General features: G+C 43.7%; 1 protein-coding gene across 1 annotated transcript in view; it reads right to left on the bottom strand.

The window, feature by feature from the left end:
• Positions 1–19,561, bottom strand: part of TRAF6 (TNF receptor associated factor 6) — a 111,701-nt gene extending 92,140 nt beyond the window's left edge. Inside the window, exon 1 of the mRNA XM_085643474.1 lies at positions 19,408–19,561. The gene's annotated coding sequence lies outside the window, so the exon portion shown is untranslated. The remainder of the gene's footprint in view (positions 1–19,407) is intronic.
• Positions 19,562–21,142: the final 1,581 nt, after the last annotated feature.

Genomic DNA, 21,142 nt, shown 5'->3' with positions numbered 1-21,142 from the left:
CAGCCTACGGAGTCCATTCTCCCGGGTTGTAAGTGAAGCAGGCATATACCATATAGAGGGGCACCGCTTAATTATGCAATGACCATCTCGACATTGGCTGCAACGAATCCCATCATGTTTGGTATCAAACATCTTAGAATCATACCTCCCACACCGGAAACGGTGTGAGAGGTATGATTCCAAGCACAGGAAGAGTCCTTTGTTAGGCTCTCAGTGTTCCCGGTTCCAGCCTTCTAGACCCAGACAGCACAAAATGGTTGCTACCGACCAGAGACACGATTCTGCCCTACTGCTGCTGAGCCAAGCTCAATCAGTGGAAGGCAGAATAATAGGCATACTGTCACAGGGAGGTGCATTGGATATAAAACAAAACCAATAAAGTATGTTCTTTTTAAAAATCCTGTCACAGGGAGGTGTGACCACCTCCCAGACAGGATTTAGTGGATTGGGACCGGGTGGGTGCGCTTGTCAGCGCCACTAAGTCTGCATGAGGGGCACATTTGTTGCCTCCTTTCTTAGTCCAGTTCAAGCCGTTGGCTCCCGCTCTGGTGCGAAACTGGACAAAGGCTATGGGAGTTACCACCCCCCTGTCCAGACCCTACCCTGGGAGGGTCCCCTGAGTCGTCCCAACCCTTTCTTTAGGGTATTTAAGGGCTTATCTGTGGGTTGGGTCCCTAGATTCATCGTGGGATAAGATTCAGATCAGACACCAGTTCTACGGTCAGGGCACTCTGTACTTCGCTGGACTTCGTTTGGGCTCGACTTCGTCTCCCTTCCAGTCTGCTGCATCATCTGTGCCTGTGTAAAATACAGGAACCTTCCAAGGCCTGTGGGTATCAAAGACACCTGAAGGAATATCCCTTGTAGTGAAGGAGTCACTTACCTGCATTTGCAGTCACTACAACTAAGCTGAACAGAACTAACATGATTCTGAGCTCCTCCAGACTCAGAAAGGTTCTGCAACACAGGTTGTGGTTCTCTACTGTTCTCAAGGCCAGCCCTGCCCTCTCACCAAGTTTCAGGCCAGTACACCTCATGGGTGCCGCAGGAACCGTACCCCTATGCACCGTGTCAACTTGCAGTTGCAAAGGCTTGTTGGCTTCCTTCTCCCAAGATATTCGGGCTCCAAGTAGCCACCACCTCAAGCACATCCAGTGACCAAAGTCTTTGTCCACATCGCATTGTTTGCACCGTTGCCTTCATCTTTTGGTGAGCTGCTCGAGATCCTCCTGCGACCCCAGTGTCTCCGGGTCTTGTTGAGGGTCACCTTTATTTCTTTTGGGCTCTCCTGATTGCTCGGGCCTGCCCTGACTCCCCTGCTTGTGGTGAGTCCCCTGGACCTTGCTGGTCCAGACATTGCATCTTCTTCGACTTCTACGTTGTTTGCAGTTGCCAAAGCTTGTTGATGCTCCTGCCGGACACTGACCCCTCAGCTCTCGACCACCGATGTGGGATAGCTTGTGCATGGCTCCGGGTCTTCCTGAGCGTCCCTTGGTCCTCAAAGCTGCAGAGTCAAGGTCATCGTCAACTCTCCTGCAACTCCCGACATCGGTGGACATTCGTCTTCCAGATCTCTTGGTCACTCCTGAGAGACAGACTCTGTCCCCTGCTGCTTGCAGGTACCTCTCAACTAGAATCCACCTACTAATTCCACTGGACACTTTCTCCTTCTTCAGCAGCAGCCCTTTCCTGAAATCCTCCACTGGGTTTGATGGCGGTTTCTGACACCACTTCACACTAATGCACCCGCATTCCCTGGTGTATATGACGTGGGTACTAGGGTATCCACGGGTGGGGTGGGTCTCCAACCTAAGGTCTTCCACTGGGTTTCTTCAGAGTCCACTGAGAAGTATCCTTAATCTTTAAAACTCCAACCGCAACTTACACGTTGATTTGTACGGAGCCTGCAGTTGTGTTTCCACATTGCACACGCTCTCTGTGGGGTTCCAAGTCACTCACCTTGGGTGGTTCCTAGGGTCTCCAGCACTTCAGCGTCCTCTGGGCATCATCCTGACACGAGTCGTGGCTCTTATGCCACTTTCTGTGAACATGATTTGGTCCTCCTTGGGGTCCGCTGTGTATTCCGTGCTATTTACTTGATTTCTATGCAAAGTATTGTGTGCCTTGTGCATATCTCTGGGTAGAAGGTATTTGTATGTGTTAGAGAGTATTATATAATAAATACATATTTTTATAAATACCTTGCTTGGTTCTTTTTCACTTAATCGATACTACAAGATTGCGATTTATAAAACAAGCTGCTTTACACTCCTTCTGGACTAAGCCTGAAGGCTGCTCTCTATAGCTACCACTTAGGGAGCTTTGTAAGGTTTTCACAGACCTCTTAAATCCTCATAAGTGTTGGTAGGACTGGTGCAGGGTGTTCACTTACATAAGTGGACATCATATACCAGGCCAGCTTCTCACACTTTCCCACCCGGCCCAACAGTTCTTACCTACACGGGCCGCGGCTGCTCTAACCCTCCTTCCATTCCCACAGTGTGGAATTAAAAACACGGACAATGCAGAAAATGTTCAAAATTACCAGCCAAATACCTTTGGGAGAAATATTGTTTAAAGGAAAGTTAATAGCAAGAATGAAAACAAGCATCTTCAATGTAATAAGTCTCGCATTTACGCAAGTTTAATCTATTGGGATTGTAAATGACAATTCCTTTTATTTATGTTTCAAAAACTAAAACATAAATAAAAGGCATTATCATATACAATGCAAATAGGTCAAACTTGCGTAAATGCGAGACCTATTGCATTGCAAATGCTCTACCGAACTGAAGGCATAAGGTCAGCAACATGAGATATTAGAGCGCGGTGTCCCTGAAGCGGGTGCTGCGCTCTACATGCAAATTAGAGCGGCATAGCGCTCTATTAAAAAAAAAAAAAGCGCCCGCCGTTGTCCTGTGTGGGCACGCTGCAAATACAAAAAGCAGATGCTATTGTCCACATCAGTGTCAATAAACAAAATAGTGCTCACCCACTAGATAAAGCAGACCGTGTAACCAACCAAGTAAAAGGTCCAGTTGTTATGGGTCGTAAGAAATGCAGACAAGTTGTTACCAAGGAGGGACTAACAAGCCTATTTATAAATCAGAAAAAAACAGCATTCACAAAGGAAAATGACAAAAGCCAATGACCAATATGGCAGAGAGTTGGCGGGGCTTCCAGTGCATACTCCAATACAGCAAGCCCCGCAGAGTGAACAGCACATGTGCGCTGCTGCTAGGCTTGACCTAAAAACTACTTTTTTAGTTGCTTACAACCAGGCAAAACTTCAAACTAAACGAAAAGCCAAAAAGAATACCAGAAATGTACAAACCTCCCCACCCTACCATCCACTAAAGCCTACTTAGAACCATAAAAACTTTGAATAACCTTAACTCAACACGACAAAATTCACATGAATGATTTATGCTCATTAGGTCAGAACTTTGGAGTAACTTAACGCCTTTCTTGGTTTGGTCACTTTACAAATAAAATCCTTCGACTGCCTGACCTTCCACCCTCGTGGTCAGGGAATACCATCAGGGGGCAATCCGTACCACTGCAGGTTCTCTACCAGCAGGTGCCTATCTTCACAGACCCCAATGAGCGCCAATAGTGCAGGGCACTCTCTGGGCCTCGACCGAGCAGCCAGAGGCCGACAGGCCCTGAGCAGGCAGCTGTCTTCTCAACGCTTCCTCAGTGCAGTCTGTAAATAACACTTGTATGGCAGGCTCGGGGAACTTCCCAGGCAGCCTGGAAGGGACATTTCCCTGCATCCTGGGAAAGGGAGTTTTTCGTGATGAAATGATCACGTTTATATTTTAGTGTGTAATATAAAAGGAAAACAAAGATAAACTTTCTTCATGCGGGTAGGTATCTATGAAGAAAACAAGGAAGAAAACAACAGGAAAATCAACATAGTAGCACTGAATAGTTTAGTAAATGTGCACGAAAATACTGACAATATATATGAAAGGTTAACGTACCGAGGAGACAACCGAGATGGAATGAGAAGAATTTACTGCTTTTTTGTAGTTACATGAAGGTAAAAAAGTACAATTCAAACAGCTGGAGACTCAGCTCGACTTTCAGGTGGATAACAATCAAAAACCAACAACGGTGCAGACCTCTGCAACCGGAATCGCATGATGAGGAACTCCCCCTTTACTCACTAGCACGTAATTTACACGTGCATGAAGTGTGTACCTTCACCCTTACTACCCTACTGCCTTTGTATGAAGATAGCATGGACCGGCTATGTGGAGGAGTGGCGTCATGGCCAGAGGTCAAAGTGCACCCCTATGCAGAGGCACTGTGACCAGATGGGATGAGAGTGGGCAGTGGTGAAGCTTTTTCAGAGGTCTTCGAGCCGACCAGGAGCCCTGGAAAAAAAAGAGAATAGCTTCAAGAGGCTCAAGCAGATTTGTCCTAATTAAAGTATTTGCTACACGGAGAAAGAAAGGCAACTTTACTCTGAAAACAGCTGTAAAAAGTAGTTTAAAAAATTAAAGCAGTGTATAGTTCTCGCTCACTGCGGCCTCCTTTTTTAGGTCTCGCTGAGCCCAGCGCGCATGCGCTGGCTCGAAGAGACATTTTGTATGTGGGAATTTCAAAGTGCTGCTGGCTGGCCTAACGCTTGCGTTCACGCGATCGTGCACGCGCGCAGCCGGCCGCCAGCAGCACTTTGAAAACTCGTGCGTCATCGCGATTGCGATCACTTTCGCTTTCAGAGCGATCGCGATCATGATGACGCACGCGCACACACAACTCCCGCTTCTCCCCCTCCCCCACCCATATACATTAATCGTAACTACAGTCCTGCACATTCCTACATCACGTTGACGTTTTCTTCCGATGAGCAGATTCTCCAGGCCCGTCCCGGATGCAGCAGTGAAATGACATGCACGCTTTAATATGACAGTGAAATACAGTGTGCACTTTCACTGCTGCACTTTCACTGCTGCACCCTTAGCCATCCATCTGCAGAATGCACCTCCCTGCTGTTTGAGTGAGTGAGGCACCGTCCATCCCAGCAGAGTGTGGATTTGTCTAACATCAAGGACTCCCTCACATTTCAGACTCCAGCGTCTCTGTCGCCTGAACTGTGATGTGGCGATCACCTCTGACTGCTGGGAAGGTGCCGCACACGCTCGTGTAAACCTGAGCACAGTCTCTGCTAAAGCTGCTGCCTTCAGTACACGCGGCATCTAAAACTGCTGCAGCTTCTGTACAAGCTGTATTGCTTACAATCGAAAAAATACGCTTATTAATTCCGCATAAAAAAGAAATATAAAACACAAATTTATTGCGGAAATATTTTCCTACTCTGTCTTCTTAGAGGGACCCGCGTATTTAAAAACAAGACAGAGTTCCCCTATCCTTATAAATATGCTTCCCAGCAGAATAACATATCATTCATTCACTCCACCAGAGTAATATGGGGGTGCAGGGTCAAACCAAGCCTTGGTTAGACACAGTCAACAGCCGCACTGATACATTTAAAGTAAGTGCAGGTATTATGAGAGATCAGGTGGCACGAGGCAAGTCATTATGATTTTAGTCCCCGGAAAGCAGGGATACAGGGCAAACACGCCAATTAAAACCAAATATGAGCCGAAAAGGTAGTAAACAAGTGAATGTCACCCACATACTCTCGTATGCAGCGAGTCATTAGGCAATACAACTTGCAGAGCCTCTTTGGAGTGTCCTCGAAGTGTCATAATATTTACATAAAGTTGCAGCATTTTGCAAAATCGGGGTATTTCACTCTCAATCTTTATACTTAGCACTTTTGATATCTGTTTTACAGGGCAGACAATAGAATAGAAACAGCTTAGCATAAGGATACAAATCATATTTTTAAAACATCATCAACAACAAAACTATGCGCAAAATCATTTAAAAAAGACACTAGAGCCGACTACGACTTTGGCGATACAGCACCGGGCCGGCTCCTAGGAAGATAAACAAACTTTATTGTGTTTCATTTGCAAGATACTTTTAACAGTTTTATTTAAACATATGTGGGGTGTAATTATGGTTTTTGTATTCAATATTGTATACTGTGACCTTCTTTCAGTCCTTCTTTCAAATTTGTTTGCCTTTCCTTTTACGTCTTTCTGTTCTCCTTTCCTTCTTTTTTGCATTCTTGCTTTTTTCCTTCTTTATTGCTCTTGCCTTTCTTTCTTTATTCCTACTTTCAAACTTCGTCTTTCTTGTTTGCCTTCTTTCCTTTTTAGGTCTCGCTGAGCCCAGCGCATGCGCTGGCTCGAAGAGACATTTTATATGTGGGAATTTCAAAGTGCTGCTGGCTGGCCTAACGCTTGCGTTCACGCGATCGTGCACACGCGCAGCCGGCCACCAGCAGCACTTTGAAAACTTGTGCGTCATCGCGATTGCGATCACTTTCGCTTTCAGAGCGATCGCGATCACGATGACGCACGTGCACACACAACTCCTGCTTCTCCCCCTCCCCCACCACATATTGCGTCTCCAGCCGCTCGCGCGCGGCAAACGCTTGTTGTTCTTGGGTTTGTCCCTCCTCTGCAGCATGGACCCATTACTTGTGTTTCTTCTGTTGTCTCCTTCGTACGTCTCCTCCGTTTGCTGTGCTTGCTACCCGTGTGCTTTCCCTTTGCCTTCACGTGTTTATCTGACCCCTGCGCTACTTTTTCGACTGCATTCGCCTCCACTTCTGTGTTGCCCTCTTGTTTGTTTGCTCCCTCCACGTACCTGCTTCTCCATTTGCCCCCCTCCGTGTACCTTTCATGCTTCCTTTGTGTTCCTTCCCCACCCATGACCCTCCTTCTGTTTATTCCACCTATGTCACCCTTGCTGCCTCCCCTTACCTCAGCATTGTTTTGCCCTTCCCCTACTGTTTCTTCCCTCTCATTGCTTTCCATCACGCTGTGCGTTCCATACTCCTCATTGTTTCCGCCTACCCCATGTTGCTTTTTTTTGGCCAATTAATATGAATAATTGTGCTGTAAAATGAATCCTTTGGTCCCATTAAAAAATATCGGAGCTTATTTAAAAGCCCCTTGCGCCGCTGGTGCGTCACTTTTAACAGGGAAACAGTGGCGGCGCAAGGAGCTTGTAAATAAGCCCCATCATGGAAGGTGAGCCCTCCCAAGCCCGTAGGGCTGTGCGTGTTGCCTTTGTACGGGAAATACGGGGCAGCCTGGAATTAAATATTTTCCAGGGCTACTTTTAGATTCTAGTCCATTCCTGCCAGCTGGCCATGAGTTTGTCACCAGTGTGTGAACTGAGCTTAGCGCCCAAGGCCAGCGCAGTGATTGGCCCATGCGCTTGCTGATGTGAGGTGTGTGTGTGTGTGTGTGCGCGTGAAGTATGCACACCTGCAGGGGGTATGCAGGCACCGGGGACAGTGATCTGCGGCTTGCCTTTCAGGAGGCGCCAACGAGGTTACATAACTTGAGCAGACTTGCATAAGCTCTGAATCGGTATGTGTTTGTGTATATCGTGCAGCAGTTAATAAAAAAATATCTTATACACCTTTAAAAAGCTGTGCTGAATCACCTGCGGGGTCGAGAGTTGTTTTGACTACTTTCCACTGTGTTATCTCAGCAAAAGGTAAAGGCGCCACGAAGAGCTGAATTCTCACACATGTAAGTAGCTTTTTATAAATTACACATTAAACAGTGGGAGTTAAATACTGTTAGAAGGTTTTAGGCATGAGTAGTAGAAGGGTTTTTACAGTGTCACGGCGAAGGACGGGTCTCATCTGTGAGCAAACGTTCCCCATCTCGGTCCAAAATGTCTCTGTATGAATGGTTATGTCTCAGTCGGACGCGGTCTCTCTAATTACACTGTTCGCTTCTCCTTCTCTCTCTGTCTAGCCCTGTCTCTCTAGTTGTTTCGCTGTTTTAAGGCATCTTTCTTTCTCCATATCTCTGGGGCTGATCTAAAAAATCATTTATGAGTATTGGAAATAGTACCACAGGAGTACACTTTTAGGCACTTGTCTTTGTGAATTTGATAATTATCGAATGGTTAAATAACCCAACATTCATAAAATTTTGACAGGTCAAATCTTCTGAAATTTAACAGGGGCAAACATACGGTATTTACTGTATCATGCAGATTTTGATGTGTTAAACATAAAAATCCACACGTTATTCCCCATTCATAATAGGTGTTATTTATCACACCCGATAAATACCATACCCCATGGTATAATTATTTATTGGGACAATAAATAGCGCCTCAATTCGTAATCAGGCCCTCTACGTACTCATTGTATCTGAAGATCTATTGAATATTGACATTTTACTCCCATTTTAGATGTTTCTGGGCCAATCCAAACAAGCATTTGCAATGCAATAGGTCTCGCAGTTACGAGAGTTTCAGCTATTGGCATTGTACATAACAATGCCTTTTATTTATGTTTTTAAAAGAAAAACAAAAATAAAAAGTATTATTATTTGCAATGTCAATAGCTCAAACACGTGTAAATGCGAGACCTATTGCATTGCAAATGCTTGTTCTAGTTGAGGCACTGTTAGCTGTACGTTATTACCACCACCACTGCCCTGAGCCTTACTTCTCCTCTTTGAACATTGGAAACCGTACATCCAAAACTTGCTAACCTTTCTTCCAGCTCTCCTTCAGTTTACTACCACCCATTGTGCAACGATTACAGTTCACAGCTGGCAATCCAAGCTCTTGCCACCAAACTGGCAAATGCGTTAGTCCTTCTGGTCGCCGGAGGAGTTGCATTAAGGTGAATGCAAAGGCTTGGAGTAACATAAATCTGAATTATCAACACTGGTTGGATTTTTACATTTCACGATGGTCTGGGTCACATGCTTAGTTATTGATAAAAACACAAATGAATCCTGAAGGAGTAGTTCTACACATAGTTACTTAGTTGGAGGATTGGTAAATCCTATCTATATATATCCAATCCCCAATACCAATTAAAGTATGTTTAATTGTTTAATACTGGTTATAAATCAAATATCTAAATGCAATAAGCGTATTTCTTCATCTCCTAGCAACATTACTTTTTTGGGGGTCATATACAACACCACCTCCCTGCTGTCACAAACGGTCACAAAGATTACACAGCTGAAGTTGTGACCATAAACACAGTGGGTGACAACTCAACAGATTGCAAAAGGTCCTAAAACCGACTTAGAGTTGTTTCATTATATATGTTTTTAAAAGACCATTAATCAGTACTTGCACTAGTCAGTACTTCAACGTTTCAGTCTCCAGATGTCTAATAAGTATTTGAGACCATCCTCAGGACAAAGTGTTGAAAATAACTTCTGTTAAAGACCCCTGAATAAAACCTATCTTAGACTGACAGGATACATCGCAAAACAAGATAAAAGTTGCACAAGATTTCAGCAATAAGTTAAAAAGATAAATAAAAATATACGCCACCAGTGGCACCATGATGAGAATCCACCGCTCAATAAACCCACATTCTAACCCAACTGTGCATCCAGCATATTAATCCACACACTCATCAATTGAATCGGAATTGATTCCACCTCTGGAATTCATTTGTGGTAACTCCCATTCTAAACAAAATAAAACCTAATGCTGATCCGTTACTTCCTGCTAATTTTAGGACCATTTAGCCTTAGCTAAGATGTTAGAATCCCATATCAACTTCTTACTTACACTAATAACCTCTTGGATGCCACCCAGTGTGGCTTCCAGTCAGCCCATAATACAAAATCATTACTCCTTATGGTGGCCGAAAGTCTGAAACACTTGTTAGATAACAGGGTCATGCCTCCCCTCATATTATTAGATCTCTCCGCAGCCTTGAACACTATTTCCCATAAGATTCTTATTCCTCATTTAAATTGGTGTTGAAGGTCCTGTATTAAATTGGCTTTTGGATTTTCTGAAGGAACGACAACAAACGATTGGACTCCATCTTTATTCTTCCAGCTCGGTTCTGATAGAATGGGGCAAACCACATTGAGCCCGATTCTCTTTAATGTTTATATGGCTCCTTTGGTCAAACTCATTAGAGGCTATGGCATGCTGTCCTATGCAGATGACACTCAACTGATTGTCTCTTTGTGTATGGATAATGGGCAAACCAGACGCAAATTTAAACAACGTATTCTATCAGCTGCTACTTGGATGCACAAAACAAAAATACCTAAAATTAAATTACGACAAAAGGAATTATTAGTCCATAGTCCCAATCAGTAAATTTGGAAGAACTTGTGGTGGCCACGTGAGCTGGCCATAGGTATCAGATAGAATCTATACGTAACCGGGTTTTCATTTATCCTTCCAGCAGCAGATGGTCCGAACCGTAACGTGCCAAGAAATTTCTGTCATTTTCTTCCTTCTTTTTTTTTACCTTCCACAGCCAGGAAAACTGTGATTCAGGCATTAGTCACCTCTAGGCTAGATTTTTTTAATGCACTATATTTAGGGACTCAAAAAAAAAGAACTCACAGAAATACTTCCGATTGCACAGAATGCAGCGGTGAGGTTTCTACTTAAAATTCCTAAATATAGTTCAGTTTTCTTCAGCCTGAAGGAGCTTCATTGGATGACAGTGTTTAAGAGCACCTCTAATCGGTTTTTCTTTTTAGAAGATCTCAAAACCTGGCTTTTTCCGCAAACATTAAATTCGATTTTTCTTGGCTCCATCGGGCCCTCATCCATTTAGGTTTTGGCTGGGTTGGTTTTAATCAGGTAATAGTAAGTACAAGATCTTCTCTGAGCATGTGTCTTCACTTTAGAAATCTTTTTCCCATTTCGTTGAATTTTCATTATGTAACAATAACATCATAGTGACTGAACTACCTCAATCAAGCCACAGCTAAAGAAAGATGCATACTTACTTGGCAATAGTACTAATCCTTAGTTGTAATGAAACAACAAATGTAGAGTCCTAAAATAGGAGACCATCAAGGTAGACACAAATGAGCTTCATAAGTCCCAAAAGTGGGTCCAGACAAACAGACCGGTACTTACAGAATACCCAATTGCGTGAATCAGCAAACGTTGATAGAAAGAACGAAAACATAAAATAATAAATGAATGCACACAGTAGTATGGTAGTATGTATCAATCCAAACCTCTCACAAATGAAGCTACAGAGCATGTTTTTTACTTGCTTACCACAAGTGAGTAAATGCAGAGTGTATGAAAATCAGTGACATTCAAACTCGTGTCTTGGTATAGCATACTGAATGGTTGTCAAGTCAGACAAAAATCATTCAAAAAGCATATTCGATGGTACATAGAATGTATCAGTCACTATGACCATAGGAAGTTTATACACTAATATCCCAAAGACACTGACCCTACAAATTCTACCCTCAGTCTTAGAAAACCAACCTCAACCACATAAGGGAACTACTTTTTTTAGAGGCCTGTGGTTCTATTGCATTGGGACAGAACTACTTAATTTTTAACTATGAGTTCTATATGCAAATAAAAGGAGTAGCAATGGGTGCCACGTTTGAATCCAGGTATAGCAAACCTAAATGTGGCAAAAGGTTGAGGACACTACTATCTACATAGATTCCAGACACGCAAGAACAGCAAGCCAGAGCTTAAAGTTCGGCAACCCCACTCATTAAAACTGTGCGGTTCTGGACAAATGATATTATTTCCTTGGACCTCAGTTCCCTTGTATAACAAATATGGGGTACTGAACAAAAGCTAAAAACTACAAATAAGAACAAACTAGAAAAAACAGAAGAGGGAATTAAAAAAAAAACAGATGGAGAAAGACTGTGCAGAATATAACTCACTTTGGACTACTGGTAAACCTGGGAGGGTGGGGGCGGGGGGAGGGAGCCTTGTGTGTGCCAAGTAACGGAGTGAGACTCCAATGAGAAATATGAACTCTGTGTTAGTGAGTTAACTATTATGTGCTTCGGGCTTATGTCGCAGGATGTCACTGGCCCACTATGATGCAGCTCAGTGACATCTAGTTTATTCGTATAGGACTTTTACCACCATTAATGCCATTTCTCATCACTAGTCAGAGTAGCAAGCTGCACTTGAAAGCTGTATTCGGACTTAGTGAAATGATACTCTAGACAAAGACCGTTAGATGCAAGTGCTTCTGTGTAAGACAGTAACTAGTTAACGAGTTAACTGGGGTTTCAGTTCGTTCCGAGACATTCAAAGGGCTTCTTCAGCGAAATAAAAACATTTAAGGATCTCATTTTAAGGAATTAACTAATTTCACATTTCCAGGAAAACACGGCCTTTAGAAATAAAGGAAGAAGCAAAAACAAGAGAAAGAAAGTGCAGGAAAGGTGAGTGACAAAGAAAGAAGTGGAGAAAAAGGAATGAAAGAAGGAACGGCAGAAGAAAAAGAAAGTAAGGCAAACACAAAAGGAGGAGCGCAGAAGAAAGGGAAAGCAGGAGATGGGAGAAGAAATGTAGGAGGAGAGAAGTGCATAATAAGTAGGTAAGCAGTCTGATCGTCATGGGAGCTACAAGACAGGCTGGTTGCTACTAGTAGCTCGCAAACAACCTGTCACCCCTGTCCTACAGCATGTTCACTCAACTCATGCATACAGACACACATCAAGACCCTACACCGAACAAATTAGCGCTTTTTACAATACCACTCATGTTGTCATGGTTTTTGGGTGGAAGAAGAGGTTACGGTCCGGTCAATAGTGAACTAAAATGTGGATAATGGTGAGGCGCAAAGAGGGTTTCAAAGGCGTGTTGCTTTGAACGCCACCTATAGAGAGCAAACTGTTGCAAAAGAGGGAATACAAGCAAAGGCTAAACAGGACCTGTTACAGTTTTGCATCTAAATTACAAAAACTAATGATTAGATCAGTGCACCAGTAGATTTGTGGGAGGAAGTAAACGTCAAGAAGACCTTACAATTATTGGATAGTATGCTCAAGCAAGAAGCGTGTCGAAGTACTCCTGTAACTCAAAAAGGTGCAATATTTCTCACAAAAAATGTAGGGGCAGATTTACAAGAAAGTGACGCATCTGTAAAGATGCGTCACTTTCCCTGCGCCAACATGCCAAATCCTTGCGTCACCATCGATGCGCCGTATTTACAGTACGGCGCACCATGGCGCAAGGATTGACAGATGCGTCAGAAATTCTGACGCATCTGTTGACGGAAAAGTCACGCATTGCTGAAGTCGTGTCGCAAGCACGACGCAACTCCAGCAATGCTCAGGGGCGCCCTATGCCTAACATGCTGCGTCACTCCTTACGCCTGCTTCAAGCAGGCGCAGGGTTTTGACGCAGCATGGACGTAAAAGAGACTCCGTGAAATCTTGTAGATTTCACTGCGTCACTTTTACGGGGCTTCCTGCGACGGAACGCCCACCCTGCATACATTAAATGGAACATCGCTGGTTTTCCAGCGATGTTCCATTGAAAACAGCAATAACATTGTTGATAGGACCCTGTGGTCCTATCAGCATAATCCATATCCCATTAAAAGTATGCCTTAGTCAGGAATCTAACAGGTGTTAAATTCCTGAGTTAAGGCTGAGGTAGCGAGATTTTTTTTTATCGCTGCACCTCCTTGTTAATATCGCGAAGCTGCCTTCACGATATTAACAAGTGTTGTTTTCACAGCCACGTCTCTTTTGCATCTCATTAGCGAGGCGAGGCTGTGAAAAAACGGGCTCTACATCAAGGAAACACGCGCTAGCGTGTCCTTGATGATATTGCGATATAATTATCGCCGCTTTTGCCCCAAAAACGGATGCTAAAGCGGCGATAATTATATCGCCAGCCCTTGCTAATATGCCCCTAAATTCCTTATAATCTTGCTATAATCTATTATGTAGAAAAATGTGTTTGTGATATGGGCTTTTTGGGTCAAATGACAGATCTGAGCTGCGGTGGGTAGATGTTACATTATTTTCTACTTGTACAGTTTTAAGTGAACTTTTGTGCTAATGTGTATGCCTGTTATCCAGGGTCTAGCCAGCCTGTCCACCCTGAGCATTTTACCCTATAAGATGGAGCAAGTATGCAGCAATCTTATATCTAAAAGACCCAGACATCCTTTCCTCTTGTATGACACCACAAGATATAGTGAATACAGTTGTCAGACAGCAAGTGCAACTAAAACAAAGGAATTGCCCCTTGCAAACGTTTCTAAATGTAATCAGTTTCTTATCAGTAGAAGCTGTACCTCTAGCTTTAAAGACTAGTAACTCAGTGGAAACACGTATGTATGCCTGTGTTTGTGAAAATCCTTCAGGACAAACTGGGAAACCATTGCTGTATATGTGCTCACATTTCATATCTTAAATATCTAAATACTAGGATTATTAAAGTAGACATTTGCAGATCGAAAAACACTAAAGATTAATTTTCAAAGACCAATAATTACATTAAAATATTAATGGGAAACATGAGAAGGGAATCCTTGAAAGCACACTTTAAAAAAGCTGACGGCTGCGGTTTTGCAATTTCCAGAACTACAAGGTTTACAACATTTAAAGGAAACTGGCCCACATATAAAAAAGAATCTAAGTTGTGCATGTCAAGTTCTAATATATGAGCAACAACTGCATGCATTTTATTTGGGGTAGTGGTGATTTTATAGTTCTGAAGAGAAAGATGAGACTACAAGATTGAGAATAAAGTTAAAAATAGAACAAGGTGAATTGTTCGTGCGTGATATGGGGCCCGTCTCTGTAATATATGCGTAGTAAAAACTAAGGGGCAGATTTACAAGGACTGGCGCATCCCTGCATATCAGTAGGAATGCGCCAGGTAAGATGCATCACGCAAGTTTACCCGTGCGCCACCACAGATGCGCCACATTTACAATGCGGGGCATCGTGGCGCAAGGATAAACAGATGCTGCTGAAGTCGTGTCGCTAGAGCGACGCAACTCCAACAATGCTCAGGGGTTGCCCATATCTAACATGCTGCGTCACGTCTTATGCCTGCTTCAAGCAGGCACAGGGTTTTGACGCAGCGGCGTCGGAAAAGTAACTCATTGAAATCTTGTAGATTTCACTGCATCACTTTTCCGAGGCTTTTTCCGACGGAACGCCCACCGTGCATACATTAAACCTGACGCAGGTTTAATGTGGCGCAGGGATTTACAACGTGACGCATCTTCCTAGATGCGTCACGTTGTAAATAAGGCGCAACATGGTGCATGGTTTACGCCGCCGCTGCGTCACCGAAGTGACGCAACGGCGGCGTAAATGTTGAAAGGGGCATGTAAATCCGCCCTAAATATGTGCATTTGCTTGAAACAAAAATAATTATATCACTGTTCCAAAAAAAGTAAACACCTCAAAGCTGAAAAAAGAAAGAAAATAGAAAAATCGGTTAGGACCAGGCACTGACCAAATACAAAAATCTCAACTAGTTGCATGTCAGATATGAGACAATTAGAGTATACGTGAATGAACTGCTGAGGTCATCTATCACATCGTTTTTTCATTATTGTAAAGCCACTACTACATTTTGTAGAAAATAAATGAAATAACATTTATAAAAAAGAAATCGACACTCATACTCACACGCACAACAAAAGCACTCTCAAATGGCAGCAGGCTCCATGCACAATGTAGCTTCTGATTTCCCTGCAAAGCATGTGTTCAGGCGAGAGAAGGCCAGCTCAGGCTACAGACCTTTATAGAATACTGTACTTCTGCTGCAGATAACAGAACAGAGGGAAGGGGCTGCAGAGCATCCTTATCTACGGCCCTGGCCTTAGATGGCTCCTAGTGTGCTGGGTCACATAGCTGGTTAGCAAGCTTTTTTGCACAGATGAAAGTAAACGTGTGATCGTAAACATGTTGATGCAACAACTCAGCTTGAACGATTATACCCGCCATCACCTCCACTACTCTGAACCGCTGTTGATTTGATCTAAGATAAGTCTATGTCAAAAACTGCTTATCTGATATGCAAAATTAAAGTAACCTGCCAGAAGTCCCCAAGTCAGCGTGACACCTTAAGCCATGAACGGATCTGTTTCTAACAACGCCTGCATTCCGGAACTTGTTTTTTAGGTCTTGCCTACTAAACAGGGCATGCACTCTGAAGCCAGGCGCATTGTCAGCACAGAGTGGGCTTAGAACCCGCCCATTGCTTGATATTGGTTTGCTCTATCGTCACGCTCATTTGATTGCTTACATGTTAGCTTTAGTGGGCTTTCCTTCTTCTCTTTGTGCTTGTCTTTCTACGGAGCATGAACGCATTACTTGCATCCTTCCACTATGAGATTTCAGGTGCTACTTTTTTTCTTTTACCCATTGTCTCTCTTGTGTACTTCTCTCTTGCCACCCCTCTCTGTAATTTGCTTGCCATTGTGTTCTTTTCCCTTTCACACACATTACGTTTATGCTTGTGTGTTTCTCCCCCCTGAGCTCCACGGTGCACACACTTTCGTCCGTTTGCTTCACTGCCATTAATTCTCTCTTACTCCATTTGCTTCTCTCCTCACACCCTCCCGATCGCTTACCCCACCCGCACGATCCAAGTTGCTTTCCACCAGTCACCTGTTGCTTCCCCAGACCCCTGCCATTCTTCCCCCGACGTTGGTTTCCAAACCCACACTTTCTTTCTTTATGATTACTTATCCAACTGTAGGCATGCTTCGTGCCCATGACTCCAAAATGAAGCTGCCTTCCACATACTAAGCTTTATTTCTTATTTTAAACTATACTGCACAATATTGGGGTTTCTGTAACGTATGGCTAAAACTATCGGCAAAGCCAATAGGTTGCAAAGGCGAGCCATACAGCTTGCTGATGTTTGATTTTACTTAGCAAGGCTCATGGTTCCTACTATCCACATTGTGTACCCTCACCCCAGGGTCATTACCATTCTCACCCCCACTGCTTTGCACCCAATCCCATTATTCCCATTCTTTTTTGTACTTAGACAGCTAAAGAAGGTCATCCAGTCATAGATCTACGATTGTGACACATCTGCATCACCAAATAATCACCAGAAGACGTCTGGGTTCAGGTGAGGAAGTGTATTATATCTACAACCACCAAATAATCACCAGAAGACGTCTGGGTCCAGGTGAGGAAGTGTATTATATCTACAACCACCAAATAATCACCAGAAGACGTCTGGGTCCAGGTGAGGAAGTGTATTATATCTACAACCACCAAATAATCACCAGAAGACGTCTGGGTCCAGGTGAGGAAGTGTATTATATCTACAACTGAAATGACTTCCTCCTAGGAAATAAATACTGGGTCAACTGCCTTTACTGGAATACCAGTGTACATTCTAGACTGAGATTCCTCCTTGGATGCCACAGGTATCATTCTACCGTCCAGTCGCCACACTCCCATTTTTAGGCCAAGTCATTAAAAGTTGCGTAGCGTCCCAACCAGCCTCACACATTCGAGCAAACAGCCTCCTAGACACTCTAAAATCAGGTTTCCTACAGGGTCAAAGCCCAGATACAGTGATCCTCCAACTAGCGGATGACTTCCTCAGATTCCTTGGATCCGGCAACTCCTACCTCTTGGGTTTACCTGCTGCATTTGACACGGTCAACTATCTGGACTTCCTTAGTACTCTTGAACTTCGCATGGGATGTGGAGGCACTGTCCTCAAATGGTTTGCCTTATACCTATCCAACTGTTTCAGAATTGTGCAAATGGGCAACTCACCCTCGAGACCAGTCAGCGTTCACCAAGGGGTCCCTCAAGGTTCGATCCTCTCCCCAACCCTCTTTAAACTCTCCCTGGAACCTCTCTGTGTGATTGTCTGAAACTCTGGGATTCTCTTAAACTCTACTACGACAACAACACTAAAAAATATTCGAACATTTCTTCCCTGGAAGACGTTGCCCTGCTTTCAAAAACTCTCTTAAAGATTCAAAACTGGATGTCCAAACACCATTCAAAACTCAACCCAACTAAAAAAGATTTTCTTTTGATCTCACCTTTGAAAGCAGAAACGCCAGTACAAGAATATATGGCTGACCTTCCTGCCCTGGAGGGCTGCCCCGCATTGTACAGAATGCCAGATCAATCTGCATCACCCTTCATAATCATCTCAATCTACACAGACACATCACAGCCATGACCAACAGCACATAACTAAGGCAGCTTTCGGGCATCAGATAATTGATTCCCGGACAAGACCTCAAATTAGTGGTGCAGTTACTTGTGCTCTCTAGACTAGATTATGGAATTTCCCTCCTCTCAAACATTCCCAAAGTGCATCTAGGACCTCCGAGAGCAACACTATATGCTGCAGCACGCTTCGTTCTAGGTCTCAAGAAATTTTACCACATTTCCCCAGCTCTGCTAAACCTCCACTGGCTCCCCATTGAGGCACAGGCCAAATTCAAGATCACTTGTATTAACCACAGAGCGCTGTACTCCTCTTCACCCCCCTATCTAAACCAGAAGCTAAAAATCTCCAGAGCACATAGGGGTTCCACATAATCCTCAGTCCCCATTAATGGAACCCACCACCTTCAGCCTAGAACGATATAATAACTAATCTTTCTCTGGAAGTGCCACTAGAATCTGGAATCTCTCTCCGTCTAACCATCTGTCTAGTAACCTTCAAAAAGGGACTGAAGCTCCTCCTTTTTGACAGACATCTTGGTTATGTCCCTATCGACCAGACCGAACTACTCGCTTTGATTGCGATCTGACCAACCCTCGCTATAAGATACCCACCAATTCAATTGATGCTTTAACTGTGTATTTCCTCTGCCCAGGTGCTGTAACTGTTCATGTGATTACTCCTCCACACACTCACCAAACAAATTGTCTGGGTTTGAATACTATTAATGTAACCCATATCTCCTGCTTATTGTAAAGCACTCTGATGCCTTCAGTGCATGTCCATGCTATATACAATAGCAAAAATAAATAAAATTGTATTTCTAGTTTAGGCTACTTCACATACAAAACATCGACTTACATCTACATGAATGCAAAATATGAATAGAAGCAGGATTCGATCTCAACACAACACCAGTGTTCCCGGTCAGTGCTTGCGGTGAAGTGTTATACGTGAGACAAACATTGATATACACACTACAAACATATCAGATAAGGACACTTAAGGCTTGCCAGCAGCCTGCATCACTCACTTCCTGACACCTATCTTTTCTGTAAGGACTCCTGCCTCACAGCTGTGAGTCAACAAGTTGGTTGGTGAATTTTAATATTGGGTTAATGATGTAACTTGTCTGCCAGACATAGATCACTTCAAGTACCGAGACCTGGAGTACACGAGGCCATAAAAAGGAGGTGACAACTGCTTAAAATCTTGAATGCAAATGTCCTCGAACACGGGGTAATTGTATAATGCTTCCAGCCCTCTCCACTTGGTCCCTCTTGTGTCCTCGAATCTACCATCTTCCCCTTTCCTGGACTCTGGGACACTTCCGACACCTGCCACAACCACGCTAACTATCAGAATAGTGAAGGAAGCAGTCCTTACCTCCCACTAGGACACGGCTGAAGCAAAAAATCCGGGTGTCTCTGCTTTCTGTTTGGCTGTCAGCGTGTTGAATAAAGGAAAGACTCGAAATAACTTCAGAAAAGGAAGGCGAGGCATTCGGAAGGCTATCGTGATTGACAGGTTCAGGAACAGTAATGGGCGGGGCTTGGTGGCAGCGCTGTCCCACGCATCTTGTGATTGGCTCGAAGAATCAAAACGCCCCGGAACAAAATACTCATCCGCGACTGCTACCCTGCTCTGACGCCCCGGGAGTGTTCCACCAGTCACTCCGGAAATTAAGGTCCATCCTCTGAAGGACCGGTAATGTTGTGATTAGTATTTAATAAGCTTTAGGAAACGGCAATCTAGGTGTAGGGCAATCCCATATGGCTATACTGGCACCAGGAGACCCCGGCTCTGGCACCTCAGTGGCTGTTCCACTCCAGGATTAAAAGTGCAGGACAGTACAGGCGTGGCATTTTCTAGTTAGGGTGGGGACTCCATTGAGGCACTAGGAGCAGGCAGAAAAGAAACAGTTGTAGAACTGTGGAGCTGATGAGTATTCTCTGGCTTGACTCTACATGCCTGTAGTAACATGCAGTGGGCTTCGCATACATGCCAACACACCGCCTTCAGACGGGACGCTCCCTATTTTTAATAAAAATACCCATAGCGTTATTTAAACTTTCTCTTACCTTAAATTGCCCATGCTTTAAAGTACGTCATTGGGGAATGTAAATACCCCTGAATTATTTTTAAAAATCTTTCCTAGTCTTAATTATTTCTGCGATTTTATATAGCACGTACTTTACCAAGAGGCGTCAGAGAGCTTTACAGTAGAGCGAAGTACATTAGATCATCAGACATAACAGGTACCATGATAGAGGTGGCTAGACATAACTACTAGAGTAACGCAGAGTGAGGATTACATATTTACAAAATATAGATTCACTCAAAATTACACATTTCAAACTAACGTTGTAGACATATGACCTGTGCAAGGACGTATAACTACTACAGTTATGCAGCGTGATGGGTATATATTTACAAAGTACAGATTTACCAAAACATACACGTTGCAAGCTAAAGTTGAGGAAATTGGGGGTTCAGAAGTACATATTCCATCGTTGAAGCAGACGGACGCACTAGTTCTCCAGTGAGGAGTATGAAACAGTCAGATAATTATTGCTAACAGTGTCCTTGGAAGAGAAGGGTTTTAAGGTCCTTTTTGAAGATGCGGAAAGAGTTGTTAGTGCTGAGGTACGGAGGAAGTCAATTCCCAATTCTGGCCTCATTGCCGGAGAAAGATGACACCATGGCTTTCCTTTTTTAAGGTCAAAGGTTCAGGCAGAAAGTTTTGAGCATTACGTGAGGGTCTTGATCCCCCTGAAATTTTGCGTTTGTTACCTAGACAGAGAGGGTTGGTAGTATGAATGACTTTGTGGGTGATACAAGCAGTCTTAACCCCTTCGCTGCTAGGTCTTTTCCCCCCCTGTGCTAAGCCTTTTTTGGGCTATTTGGGGTAGTGCGCACTTAGGCCCCTGTAACTTTTTAACCACATAAGGTATCCACGCCAAATTTACGTCCTTTTCTTGCAACATCATGGGGATTCTTAAGGTACCCAGGGTTTGTGGATTCCCCTGGAGGGGTCCCAGAAATTAGCCAAAATACAGCAAAATGTTTTTGTTGTTTGGGAAAATGGGAAAACGAGCTGCAAATGAAAGCGTCTGGGTTT

Source organism: Triturus cristatus, chromosome 3_1, assembly GCF_964204655.1.
Source record: "Triturus cristatus chromosome 3_1, aTriCri1.1, whole genome shotgun sequence".
Classification (NCBI taxonomy): Eukaryota; Metazoa; Chordata; class Amphibia; order Caudata; family Salamandridae; genus Triturus; species Triturus cristatus.
Note: the sequence above shows the minus strand (reverse complement) of the source record. Positions and strands in the feature narration are given on the sequence as shown.